We start from the raw sequence: 15,702 nt of genomic DNA, 5'->3' as shown, positions 1-15,702 counted from the left end.
TATATATATATATATATATATATATATATATATATATATATATATATATATATATATATATATATATATATATATATATATATATATATATATATATATATATATATATATATATATATATATATATATATATATATATATATATATATATATATATATATATATATATATATATATATATATATATATATATATATATATATATATAATAGCAATCTGAAAATTATTAGATCCTTCAAAATTTGAATTAAAGATTAGCTGAATGAAAAAAATATTATAATACCACTATTTTAACGACAAGAGAAGCTCCTCATTTGTATTTATTAGTTTTTTCGTAGTATTTATATTATATTTACAACGAAATACACATATTTTATATTTCTGCTGAACGCTTTCAAAATACAAGGTGCTCCATCTTTTATGTCGGTATGTAAATATTTAATAACTTTGAGAAAAACAACCGATTTCTATAAGTGATGTATTTTTATTGAGTTTGGTTCCTTACAAATTTTTTTGGACTAGTTTCTGAAAACAATATCAATTGAGTGGCCACCTTTATTAGCAAAATGACTCCTTGTTTCTGCGTTTGCCATTACCTTTCCTAGCTTCTCGGGCGTTATAGCGCTGATTTCAACACGAATGTTTGCTTTGAGCTCGTCAATAGTTTGAAGCTGGTTGGCGTAAATCTTGCTTTTCAGATAACCCCACAAAAAAAAGTTCGATGGAGTTAAATCCATCGAGGTATTATCAGAGGGTGCCTTTATACCGCGATATTTTTTCCGATATGCACGTTGAGTTAACAAAATGGGACGACTGTTTTCGTGTCTTTTTTTCAGAGCATTGTTATGGCGTGAGGCGATCCATGGAAAAAATTGTACTGAATTGACGATTCCAAAACATATCTGATGCAAACGCTCGGTTGGTAAACGTGAAAGTTATTCAGCGCTTACCTGGCGTAAAGCCAAAACTAAAACCTTTTTTATTTCACCTAGCGGTGTAGTGATGCCTTTCTGATATTACTTATATTTTCAAAAATATCACTAGAAGATTCTGCGAAGAAACTTTTTTTTCAATCTTGAATACAACAAGATACTTTCTTTGGATATTAACAAACATAACTTTTTTAATTTGTGAACAGTTGTGTCAACTTAACAAGAATATTCATTTATTTTGCATCGTCGCACTAATAAAACTTATTTATTTGCATCGTCGCACTGATAAAACACACTTTACTCTATATTTCTGGAACCGGAAGTCGGACCAGTATGAAATTGAACAGCAACCTATGAGTTAAATCGGTTAAAACTATTTCAATTGCATTTACCGCCATTAATTCATCAATGGATTGTTGTGGAGAAAGTTCACTTTCCACAGCCCCATATGAGCAAATGTCTGTGATTGTGTATGTGTGTGTATCTGTGACAAATATTATCACTCACTTTTCTCGAAAATAGCTGAAACGATTCTCACAATTTGATTCAAATGAAAGGTTTCAAAGTCTCATACAAAGTTCCAGAATTTCATTAGGATCCGCACCAAAAATATGAAAATAATGTCACTCACTTTTCTCAGAGATAGAAGGTCTCAAGATGCCATAAGAATATTCTAAATTTCATTTGAATGAAACCCCTGATTCCAAAGGTAGGGTTCTTAGTATAAAAATGTCAATTTCAAGAATACTTTGTAGATAAGCTACTTCTTTATATTTGCAAGTGATTCTCTCTAGTTTGCAGACCATTAGAGTCTGTAACCAAATAGGCGAAGCACAAGATACAGAGAACGACCCAATAATCAACCTAGATGCACGCTCAGCCGACGACAGATTCCCAGCACCTGATCTGTCGGAGAGAAGTGAGGAGATCGGTAAGCTAAGGAACAACAAAGCTACGGGCAATGACCAGTTGCAATGCAATGCGAGCTGCTCAAATATGACGAAAAGGCACTGGCTAGAGCGCTAAATTGGATGATTTCTAAAATTTGGGAGAAGGAGATTCTACCGTAAAAATGGATGGAAGGAGTGGTATGTCCCATCCACTAAAAGGATGATAAGCTAGATTGTTGCACTTACGGCAAAATCACATTACTGAACGCCGCCTACAAGGTACTCTCCTAAATCCTTTGCCGTCGTCTATCACCAACAGGTAAGGAATTCGTAGGGCCGTACCAAGCGGAATTTACTGGAGCCCGCGCCACTACGGATCACATATTCGCGATAAGACAAGTACTCTAGAAGTGTCGTGAATACAACGTACCCACGCATCACCTATTCATTGACTTCAAAGCAGCATACGACACAATCGATCGAGAACAGCTATGGCAGATCATGCACGAATACGGTTTCCCGGATAAACTGACGCGATTGGTCAAAGCAACGATGGATAGAGTGATGTGCTACGTCCGAGTATCTGGAACGCTCTCGAGTCCCTTCGAATCTCGGAGAGGGCTACGGCAAGGTGATGAACTCTCTTGCATCTTGTTCAATACTGCTTTGGAAGATGTGATTCGAAGAGCGAAATATTGATAGACGGTGGCGACATCGAGGTAGTTGACGAGTTCGTGTGAGCCCAAATCACTGGTGACCGCCGAAAATGATACCAGCAAAGAAATTCAGAGACGTATTTTGGCAGTAAATCTTTGGATTCAGAAAAACCTTTCGATCGAGAAAAGTACGCCACTGCACGAAATTGACCATCTACAAAACGCTCATTAGACCGGTTGTTCTCTATAGCCACGAGACCACGAGAAGGTACTGAGGCCCATCTATGGCGGAGTGCAGATGGAAGACGGAACGTGGAGACGGCGTATGAATCACGAATTGCAACAGCTGCTAGGAGAACCACCTATCGTACGGACAGCTAAAATCGGACATCTACGATGGGCTGGGCATGTCATCAGGATGTCGAACGACAGTCGAATGAAAATGGTTCTTGAATGTAATCCGACTGGGACAAGAAGAAAAGGAGCGCAACGAGCAAGGTGGATCGATCAAGTGGAGGGTGATCTACGAAGCATCCGTGCCTTGAGTGACTGGGGACGAGCACCTATGGACCGAGTTTTGTGGAGATATATGCTTGATACAGCAAAGGACACCCCAGGACTATAACTGTTAGGCAATTTCTCTAACATAACACACACATAACAAGTGTGTTGCAAATAGCAATAACTTTACGTCTGCTTAGCGGTTCAAATTTAACTGTTTAAGTTTGCAGTAAGCAGTTCAATTTGAACTGCTCTGCACTGACAAGTCTAAGACGAAACGTAAAGATAGTGAGGTTTGTTATGTGCCCTAACACAAAATAAGGTTAATCCCCAAATAATCTTCAACATTCTTTTCTAAACTTTTTTAAATTGTAGTGATTCGGAGTATGTCTGCTGTAATTTATATTAGAAAATGAGAAAGGCATCATTACACCACTAGGTAGACTAGAACAGGTTTTTCTTTTAAATGATCATCATCTTTGGATTTATCTTTACTTATCTAAAATTTCGGGCCTGAAATTTGTCGGAGGTCAACTTTATCATATGCTTCGGTCATCTAGGTGGACAAGGTAATCCAACAGGACTATTTTCACGACCTTTTGACGACTTATTAGAGCATTAACGGTTTATGTGGCCGGCAGAACTAACAAGTACCTTCAGAACATAACCTTGCGAAAAGTTGACCTTCTTACGGTTTCCTACGGGTAGCTGTTGATTTTTCAAATGCTCCACTTTGAAGTCAACCAAAGTCTGGCAAAGAAAACAACTATTTATTTTAGAAATGTCGATTTTATTCGATCATGTATTCTTTCATATCACGATTTCACACGGGTACAAAATCGTTCTCGTAAATGAGATAAATCAGTCATGATTTCAGGAAAATACTGTATTTTCATGTTATGAATATATACCATGAATAATATTCATGAAATCATGATTTTTTTCGCCAGTAACGCTATATAAGCGTTACGTTTTTCTCTAACGAAGACCATGAATAATTTCGACTGATATCATGATCATAAATCATGAAAACTAGAAGGAATATTGAGAACCTTGACGGAGATTGTTCATGATTCCAGGAATATTTGCGATTAGGTTGAAATTCTTTCGAAATCAATTAGGCAAGTTCATTCGATTATGTCGTTTTATTATAAAAAATAAACAAAGGACAAACTCAACATTTTATTCTTCGAAGGTAATTAAAAAAAAAGATTTGTGTCTATTTCCTGTAGAAGATCGCGTGTACTTTTAGGTATTTCAATTATTGATGCTGGAATTTTGAATAAATATGCTTGAATGAAGACCCACAGAGGTTTGCAATCTGAAGCGTATTCTAAATGCAATACATATATTATATTCATGCATAGACATATTGCATGAATAATATTTCCAGCTGCATACTCTGCTCCACCGAACATAACAAATATGGTTGACCTTGCCGTACCCACGACTACAATTTGTGGTTGAATGTTTACAACCCCAAATTTGCTGCGTAGGAAATGCATCCGTTGTTCGATTTTCCTTTCGATGTCGCCAGCGGTCTACAAACAGAAGTAAAGAAATGTATAAAATTAGCGATCCATACAAACATATTGCAAATTTAATTTTCGAGATATGAACAACAAATTTTATATACTTTACAGGATTTGAGCTGATGATTATCAATAATTGCTAAGGAATTTTAATGCATTAGAATTCTTAAGAATAATTAAGGAAAATTACAACTAATGTTGATATTAAGGAAGAGTATTTGTTTTGATGAAACTTTGAAAAAATTTTTAAACCCATCTTTTATTGCTAGGGTAAGAGCGACATTTTTTTGCGAAGATGTGGTATTGGCTATTCTCTTAAAATATTTATGTTTCATCTAGGGGATAAATGTGGAAGTAAATCGTTTTGGGCCCGCCTATTCTATTGCGAGTGTATAATGGGTAAGAAAATATGCTTTGGGCTTTAAATGATTCGTTTGGTATTGATTTAGTACGCGCTTTATTATACAGTTTAGTTCATTGATTTCTTCTGATGAAAATGTTGGTTGCATTATATCTGAACCAATTTTACATACATTTACCAGAAATTCCCATTCATCTCCATCTTGCACTAGATCTCCTATCATCAATGCGATATTGTCCACAAAACATTTCATCTGTCCTGCAGACATTTTGAATTTAGAGGCCTTGTTTAATTTCTGGAGAAATACTTCTCCGCTCGTTAATATCATAGTCGTACAATTTGATCCTTTGATTTAGTATATATAATGAAAAATATCCTTTCGAAATAAAACTTAGCTCATGAGCAAATCCTTCATAAAAATCATGCATGCAATGAACTATTTTCATGTCAGTTATATGAAAGTTCGTGCTTTTTTATAAGATTTCTCAGTGCGATAAAGTGCAGAATTGTCCTCCGCACATTTCTTCATACTATCAAGTTTCATGAAGCAAATTCTACATGGATGATTTGCATTGAAGGATCTACTATAATCTAAAATGCTGTTTAATCCCAGGTTGTCTCCTCTCAACCCTCCAAATATAAAACAATATGTGGACATATTCACCTTTTATGGGCAATTTCATAGGAGTTTTTTCGAGATGGGAGTTTTCTTGTATCAACGTATGCAGTACTTCTTCATTTGAATGGGACTTGTCAACAGCTGAATATACAAATTGTATCAGAAACATATTCTCAATTTTTGCATGAATATGTCTTGGTAAGCTAGGAAAATTCAAATAAAATCCAATTAGCGCTTGCTTTCCAGTTTTCGATTGATTGTTAATTTCAAACGTTAATTTTTTCAGATAAAATGAAATAAGGAATGCATATTTCATTTTGTCTTCTTTCTATTTTTTGCTTCCAAAATTTGCCGGGATGCCAACGTTTTTAGCGCAAAGTTTGCAGAAATACAAAATGTAATATGGTCGCGTTTTTTCCAACGGCCAATAAGTCACCCGTTAATTTTATTTTTCGAGAGAAGCTGCAGGTGAATCGTTGCAAATAGAATATTTATTTTAATATCAGATGAAGGAGAGAACATTTCTTGTTTATTAACTGCTGACATAAGCTCTTCCAATTACCGATGCAAGAAGCGAATGTTACTTACCAGGTTTTTGTGTTAAAAACGAATTCCGTTATAAATAAAGAAAAAAAAACAATGAATACGTGGATGCTACGCAACAGAACGAAATCTAATATAAATTTCAATGTAATATGGTAATCTGCTTAGCGTGGAAATAATTTGAACACGATTTGACAAGTATTTGTAACGCTTGTAACAATCATGAAAGTTGCGCATGATCGCGCTCTTTATTTTTCATGCAATTCGCGTTTTAATCATGATATCATGAACAATGATCATGATATCATAAAGTAATATATTTTCTTTATCATGATTTTTGTTCATGAATTTGGAAACGATTTTGTTTCCGTGCACCCATACCTATAAAAACGCTTCAGTCTCAGCGATGACTTTGTCATTCGATGCAAATCTCTTTCTTTGTTTGTTTTTTAAATCTGAAAGCAGAAAATAGTCGAATGTATTGGATTCGGATTTTAACAAACCTAGATTCAAATTAAAGCTCTTGTGTTCCCATTCATTAAAAGAGGCCATAGAAGAGTTTCAATGTTTTGTAGATGCGACTACCTGATCCCGAGCTACGGGGTGATAGTGTAAGGAATTCAGTTTCAGTTGTGTATTTCCAAACATCGTTTAAATGACGGAACGAAAAATGTGCAATCTCCACAAAAAATGATGACCAAAAGAAAAGACTTTGACTATACTGCTCCCGGGATTTCTCTTTTGGAAATAGTGATCAAGACTCCAATAATACGGAAAGTTTTTTTCAAATAGAAGGTTTTTTGGGTTACCATAAAAGTTTAACAAATCCGACTTCCGGTTCCGGAATTATAGGGTGAGGAGTGTTAAAAATTTCAAGTCTTCGTTTAAATTTACACAAAAGTTTTCAAGATTTTGCAAGATCATAGTTCTGTATTGATAATCTGTATATGAAAAAATAGCGCAACGGAAGGAAGAAGTCATTAAATCGAATTTGAAAAAGACAGCTACTCTTTGTTTAGAGATAGCATTTATTGTAATGTAATTGGCAATCATTTCTTTTTACTTTATTATATTATGATCAAGGGCACCATCTATCCATCTTATCAGAAGAAATTTTAGAAAACATAAATAATAACGCTAACCAACCAACCAAAATACCAGGTATCCAGACAGACTGCTGCCGCCGCACTAAGAGCAACGTTTTTTTTTTTTTTTTTTTTTTTTTTTTTTAAATAACTATTTATTGGAATATGAGTTAAAATTAAATTATTAAGATTTAAATTGGGTGTTCAGCCACAAGTGGTGACTTTTCAGCCCTATTATATATATGATTTGGTTATTACCATGAAGACATCATTTGCTTCCGCAATTCTGAGATTTTTGTGTAGGGAAAATTCTAAACCTACTTGTATTGTGTAATGGGGAAAAGGAACTTATATACTAACTTACTAACTAATACAGAGAGCGAATCGATTCAATTGAAGATTGCATCGATTTTTGTCGGAATTTGCTTATAATATTATGTGACATTACATCTAATGGTTCTATATTTGTGAGTCTGTGTAACTCATTTGTACTAAACCAGGGAGGACGCTTCAGAATCATTTTCAGAATTTTATTCTGAATCCTTTGAAGCGTTTTCTTCCTGGTGGAACAACAGCTTGACCAAATTGGTACCGCATAAAGCATGGCTGGTCTGAAAATTTGTTTATAAATTAACAATTTGTTTTTTAGACAGAGCTTAGAATTTCTGTTTATAAGAGGATATAAACATTTAATATATTTATTACACTTTGCCTGGATTCCTTCAATGTGATCCTTGAAAGTGAGTTTTTTGTCATACGTTAAACCTAAGTATTTAGCTTGATCAGACCATGTCAATTCCAAGCCATTCAATTTGAGAATGTGATTATTGTTTGGTTTAAGAAAAGAAGCTCTTGGCTTGTGAGGAAAGATAATTAATTGCGTTTTTGCTGCATTTGGTTTAATTTTCCATTTTGACAGATAATCACTGAAAACTTTGGCAACACTTGTGTGCTGAAACATCGTTAGTTTTTCTATGCTAGGTTTTTTACGATTTTTGGCGTGTTTTCTTAAGCATATTGATTTTGTTCGATATTAATCGTATTCGAAAGTGTATTTTACAAAACCGGTCATTGGAGTGTGCATCGAGTTTGAGCCTGTTCATAAGCTATTTGCCGTCAATTCGGATAAAGTTTTTATTGTTTTGGCGCCACACTGATTGTTAGAACCAGTAGCTCTTCTTTTGTTCATTTACTTGCTGCTGTGTGTTTGGTGAACCAGAACAAAACAAAAATGGAAAAAAAGCTATGCGGAGAATGCCACTTGCTTATCAACGAATTGGAACCAGTGCGATGTGGTTTTTGTGATGCATTCTTTCACATCAGCCAGCAATGCTGTGGTTTTAATAACCGTTCAAACAGGGATCTGTTTACGCAAGGAAAAGCAATGTACGTTTGCTCCAAATGTAAAACTGAACTGAACGGCCGCAGTGTGTCTTCCTACATCAAGGATGTGCTAGGTTCAGAGCAGTCCCATCCAACGAATTTTGATAGTCTTTCTGCTCAGGTTCGTCAACTTTTCGATCTGATCGAAGCGCTTGGCAAGCAGGTCGAAGATTTAGCAAATAAACGATCCTCTGCCAATTCTATGAACACAAGCGGCTGGCCAAAATTAGGAGTAAAACGTCGCCGTGGAAACAATGGACAAGCCGTGCAAGATGCTGCTGTACATGGAACCAAATCTATCGATCTGAGCGATTTATCTGTTCCGTTCATTGTTTCTCCAGTAGCATCACACAAATTTTGGCTCTACTTATCTGGATTTCAACCATTGGTGACCGTTGAAGATGTGCAAAAAATTGTATCTCGCTGTCTCAATGTATCTGACGCTGTCGATGTCGTACGGCTTGTTCCAAAAGATGCGGACCCAACCAAATTGACGTTTATATCGTTTAAAGTCGGACTAGACCCATCTTTAAAAGAACAATCACTTGACGCATCGACCTGGCCCAGTGGACTTCTCTTTCGCGAATTTGTCGATCACGTTAAAGTGCGTACTGCCGAAAAAGGAGCACTTACGACCCCTTTAGACAACGGCACTCCTCAACCATCGTCGTCGCAGCCTCGGATCCGGGACACCCAGTAACAAGCACTAAGGAAGTCTCCCTACCACTCCACCCAGTCGTGCTCTCCGAAGACATCCATCATCGTCATCGTCCCGGTCCTGTGGTCGGTGATGGTAGAGGAGGCTTCCGACATGCTACTCCAGGCGAGTATAATGAGCTACTAGAACCCGCTGTACTTGACAATTTTCCGCTTTCTAGTGTTACTTTTTCGAATGGTTTACGCATTTACTACCAGAACGTGCGTGGATTGAGGACAAAAATTGATGCATTCTTCCTAGCTGTTTCGGATGCCGAATACGACATTATCGTCCTAACGGAAACCTGGCTGAATGATCAAATTTTCTCTGTGCAACTCTTCGGTCACCTGTATGCTGTTTACAGGAGTGATCGCTCCCCGCTGAACAGCCACAAAACACGCGGAGGAGGCGTACTGATCGCAGTATCGAAAAAATTTAGCAGTTCAATTGATCAAACAATCATATCTGTATCGCTTGAGCAGTTATGGGTATTGGTTGAACTCCCACGAGATTCGCTTAGTATCGGAGTAATCTACCTGCCCCCTGATCGTAAAAACGACTCGGTGAGTATCAATGAGCACATAGACTCCTTGAGTTCGATATCTTTCCGATTAAGCCCTCGCACTCCTGCGCTATTGTTCGGTGACTATAATCAATCCGGTTTACGATGGTGTTTTCCTGAAGGCGGATTACCTTTCGTAGATCCACTGCTGTCGCAAATTCCGACTGCCTGCAGCGGTCTTCTCGATGGGTTCAACCTGAATGGATTTACCCAGATTAATACATTGCTGAATCGAAACGATCGTCTGTTAGATTTAATACTCGCAAATGATGTCGCTTTACCGGTCATAAACGTTTTCTCGCCAGTTGAGCCACTGATTGACCTTGACGCGGACCATCCCGCTCTAGGCGTTGAGTTTAGGATACCAACGCCAATTGAGTACGACGAACCATCTATCTCATTCTCTCTTGACTTTCGTCGAGTCAATTATGCCGAACTGAACGATCTACTTTCCGTTATCGACTGGCGATTCATTGAAAGGACTGCTAATGTCAATGACGCTGTTGAATGTTTCTGCGATGCTGTAGAAAGTGTTGTTTCTCAAGCTGTTCCAGCTAGTCGTCCACCGCTAAAACCGCCGTGGTCTAATCCACGTTTACGTGCTCTTAAGCGAACACGTTCTGCCACCTTACGAAAATATTGTAACACTCGTTCGCAGTACATCAAACAACAACTGAATATAGTAACTAGACAGTATCGCCGTTACAACATTTTTCTATATCGTTGCTATATTAAACGTATTGGAATGAATCTTCGTCGAAACCCTAAACGTTTCTGGTCCTTCGTTAACTCAAAAAGGAGAGAGGTTGGCCTTCCGCACTCTATGTACTTAACCGATGAAACGGCCCGCAACGAAAAGGAAAAGTGCGATTTATTTGCCCGTCATTTTAAACAAACATTCAACGAAAGTTCTGCTACACTGATGCAAATAGACGAAGCAGTCACAGATGTGCCTCGTGATATTTTCAATTTCAATATTCCGCTTGTAACCGAAGAAATGGTTAGAGTCGCATTGAACAAATTGAAGTTGTCGTTCGCTGCTGGACCCGACGGTATTCCCTCATCTGTGCTGAAGCGTTGTGCAGGCGCTCTCAGTTATCCACTAGCAAGACTGTTTAACCTTTCAACTCTACAATGTGAGTTTCCTTCTCGATGGAAGTTCTCCTATCTGTTTCCTGTTCACAAAAAAGGTGATAAACGCAATGTCTCCAATTATCGAGGAATAACGTCTTTGTGTGCTTGCTCAAAGCTGTTCGAAATTATTGTGAACGATTCCCTCTTTGCCAGCTGTAGGAACTACATAGATAACGAGCAGCATGGGTTCTATCCGAAACGTTCGGTGTCATCTAATCTCATGTTGTTCACTTCGAAATGTGTGTAGAGTATGGAAGGCGGATGGCAAATCGACGCAGCATATATGGATCTCAAAGCAGCATTTGACCGAGTGGATCATGGAATTCTTCTATCAAAATTGCAACGACTGGGAATCTCATCGATGAGCGTGAAATGGTTCAGATCCTACCTAACAAACCGTTATGTCAGTGTAAAAGTTGGCTCCTCGACTTCAGAAGTTTTCTCAAACCTGTCCGGAGTTCCGCAAGGCAGTAATCTTGGACCGCTGCTGTTTTCGATTTTCATGAACGATTTTCTGCTACTATTACCACCGGAATGCAGACTCTCCTATGCCGATGACACAAAAATCTTTAAAGTTGTCAAATGTCTCCTGGATTGCATTGAGTTACAGGAAATGATTCAAACGTACGTTGAATGGTGCTCAAAGAACTATTTATGTTTAAGTATCGAGAAATGCTGTATCATCTCCTTCCATCGTAAAACTGATCCAGTCATATTCGATTATTTCATTGCGGGAAGATCTATGACACGAGTGGAGAATATAAAGGATCTTGGTGTCATTCTGGATCAAAAAATGACTTTTAGACTTCATTATGACGAAATTTTAGCCAAAGCCAATCGTCAACTCGGTTTCATCATGAAGATTGCCTCAGAGTTTCGGGATCCGTTGTGTTTGAGATCTTTGTATTGCTCACTTGTACGCTCTATACTCGAGTCAAACGCTGTGGTGTGGTGTCCTTACCATGCTCTCTGGAAAACTAGGATTGAAGCTGTTCAACGAAAATTTGTGCGATACGCTCTGCGACTGCTACCGTGGCGTGACCCCATGAATTTACCGCCCTATACCGATCGATGTCGTCTATTGAATCTTGAGCCATTGGAAACACGACGAATCATTGCTCAAGCTACATTTGCTGCTAAACTGCTTTTGGGGGATATTGACTGCCCACCTTTGCTAATGCGGTTAAATCTCTACGCACCGGAAAGATCACTTCGTCAACGCAACTTTCTGCTCCTGGAATCAAGGAATACGGTTTATGGACAGCACGAACCTTTTCGCTCTGTCTGTACGAGATTCAACGAGTTTTTCCAGTATTTCGATTTTAATGTGTCGTCCCGTGTGTTTCATCAACGTCTACTTGACCTTTTTCATATTGTGTATCGTGAAAATTAAATTTAGTGTACTTAGTTCATTAATTTTTATTCATTAAGACAAACTATGTCAGATGAATCATAAGAAACAAACAAATAAACAAATAAACAAACAAATAAAATATTTAAACTTCTTTGTAGGCGACTGCAGATCACTCTTAGATTTCTACCTGTGGCTAACAGACTTGTGTCGTCACAGAATAGCGATTTCTGACAACCAACGGGTAGATTTGGAAGATCAGAAGTGAAAATATTATACAAGATTGGAGCTACACTCGAACCCTGCGGAACACCGGCTCGTACGGGTAGCAATTCAGATTTACAATTCTGATAGCTAACCTGAAGAGTACGATCAGTTAAATAATTTTGAATCATTTTGATCAAATAAATAGGAAACTGGAAATCAGACATTTTTGCTATTAAACCTTTGTGCCAAACACTGTCGAATGCTTTTTCTATGTCTAGAAGAGCAACTCCAGTGGATAACCCAGAAGATTTATTTGATTTTATCATGTTCGTTACTCTGACAAGTTGATGAGTAGTTGAATGCTCATGACGAAATCCAAACTGCTCTGGTAAAAAAATTGAATTCTCATTTATATGAGTCATCATTCTTAACAAGATAATTTTTTCAAAAAGTTTACTGATAGAAGAAAGTAAGCTAATTGGGCGATAACTTGATGTTTCTGCTGGGTTTTTATCAGGTTTTAGGATAGGAATTACTTTAGCGTTTTTCCATCTTTTTGGGAAGTAAGCTAATGAAAAACACTTGTTGAAAATTTTAACCAGGAGTCTCAAGGCAACATCGGGAAGATTTTTAATAAGAATATTAAAAATTCCATCATTACCAGGAGCCTTCATGTTTTTAAGTTTTCTAATAATTGATTTAATTTCATCAAAATTCGTCTCAATAATGTCATCGTGTGATAACACTTGGGTTGAAATATGATCATATTTCAGTGAGACTTCATTTTCAATAGGACTCACAACGTTCAAATTAAAATTGTGGACACTCTCGAACTGCTGAGCAAGTTTTTGAGCTTTTTCGCCATTTGTAAGAAGTATTTGATTTCCTTCCTTGAGAGCAGGAATAGGTTTCTGAGGTTTCTTAAGAACCTTAGAAAGTTTCATTTCGCAAAAGAGTAAATCTATGTTTAATTTCTTTTTGTAAATCCTTAACTATGTTTTTCATAGCAGGATCACGAGAACGTTGATATTGTCGTCGACGAACATTCTTCAACCGAATGAGCAGTTGAAGATTGTCATCGATGATAGGAGAATTTAATTTAGTTTGAGCTTTGGGAACTGAAAGATTTCTAGCTTCGATAATATAATGATTCAAATTATCAATTGCTGTGTCGATATCCGCAGAATTTTCTAAAATAGTTTCATGATCCACATGATTTTCAATGTGAGATCTGTAATCCAACCAATTTGCTCTATGATAGTTGAAAATAGAACTAATTGGATTAATTATAGCTTCGTTGGAAAGTCTGAATGTTACAGGAAGATGATCTGAGTCAAAATCAGCATGAGTAATCGGTTCACTACAAATGTGACTTTGATCTGTTAGAACCAGATCAATTGTAGACGGGTTTTTCACGGAAGAGAAACAAGTAGGATTACTGGGATGAAGAACTGTAAAGTAACCAGCTGAGAGTTGATTATGAAGTATTTTACCATTACTGTTATTTTGCCTACAATTCCACTGGACATGCTTAGCATTTAAGTCCCCTATTACGAAAAATTTCGATCGATATCTTGTAAGTTTTTGCAAATCGCCTTTAAAGAAATTTAATTGTTCGCCGGTGCATTGGAATGGCAAATATGCTCCAGCGATGAAATAAATTCCATGAATGGTTTCAACTTCGATTCCCAAGCTTTCAATAACTTTAGTATTGAAAGAAGGTAAAATTCGATGTTTAATTTGCCGTTGGACAAAAATGGCAACTCCACCACCAATTCCAGTAAACCTGTCAAATCGATGAACCACATAATGTGGATTACTTTTCAATTTTACATTTGGTTTAAGAAAAGTTTCTGTCACAATGGCAATATGAATTTTGTGAACTTTGAGAAAATTATAAAATTCATCTTCACTCGATTTCAAAGATCGAGCATTCCAATTTAAAATATTCAAATAATTATTTAACATCACTGTTAAATTTTAAATTCATTATAATATTATTTGCAAATTTCCATCCGATTTGAAATGCTTCAAAAAGTGATGAAGTCGAATTCATTTGGATGATCATTTGAAAAAGTTGATCTTGTAGGTAGATCATTTTATTTTCAGTTATATCGCCTAAATCGACTTCATTTAAAGAAGCGAATGGCATTGAAGGAATATTTGTAGGTAGACTGCCATTAGAAGAAGATGATTTGGCCGGTCTACCTATTAATAAATTGTTTTCGTTAGAAGAAGAACTGCAAGGCGGTCCTGTGTTTTGATTATTTACATTAGAAGAAATAGGAGATAGATTTCTACCTAATATACCAGCATAACTGACATTAGAAGAAGATGATGACGAGGTCGATCTACCTGTCAATAAATTGTTTTCGTTAGAAGACGAATTGGCAGGTGCCTTAGAAGAATTTTCAGGTATGTTCTGTAAATTTAAGGTCGTTGATTTGACTTGTTGTCTAAGCGAACGAGCGTTTAAAATTTTTTCCCTGACAGGACATTTCAAATAATTGGATTTATGATTTCCATTGCAATTTGAACATGAAAATTTATCAGTGGTTTCATTCATTGGACAAGCGTCTTTCGAATGCGATTTACCACAATTCAAACACCGTATATCCATATGACAATTTTTGGTTCCATGACCGAAGCCTTGGCAACGACGACATTGCGTTAAGTTTGCAATACGATTATGCCGTTTATAATGTTCCCAATGAATTTTAATGTGGGAAATGAAACGTACTTTTTCTAAAGTTTTCAAATTGTTTACATCACTTCGATTGAAGTGTATTAGGTAAAGTTCATGGGAAATTCCAGAGCGTGGTTTAGAAGTACCATTCGCTCTTTTTTTCATAAGTATTACTTGGGAAGGGGCAAAACCAAGCAATTCTTTTAGTTCATTTTTAATTTCATCAATACTTTGATCATTTGATAATCCTTTCAAGACAGCCTTGAAAGGTCTGTCTGATTTTATATCATATGAATAAAATTTATGAAGTTTTTCGGACAAATATCGAATAAGACTTTCGTAATCTTCCAATCCATCCACCAAGACTCGACATTCTCCTCTTCGTCCGATTTGAAATGAGACTTTTACTTCCGGGAGAAAAGTAGAAAGCTCAGTACGGAATGCTTTGAAGTCGGAAATCATCACCGTCACTGGTGGCATAGATTGATGTTTCTTCCCAGAACGACAAGCGTCCATTTTGGGAATTTTTGAAGAATTTTCTTCTATGTCGCTACAATCGGATT

Source organism: Malaya genurostris, chromosome 3 (genome assembly GCF_030247185.1).
Source record: "Malaya genurostris strain Urasoe2022 chromosome 3, Malgen_1.1, whole genome shotgun sequence".
NCBI lineage: Eukaryota > Metazoa > Arthropoda > Insecta > Diptera > Culicidae > Malaya > Malaya genurostris.
Note: the sequence above shows the minus strand (reverse complement) of the source record.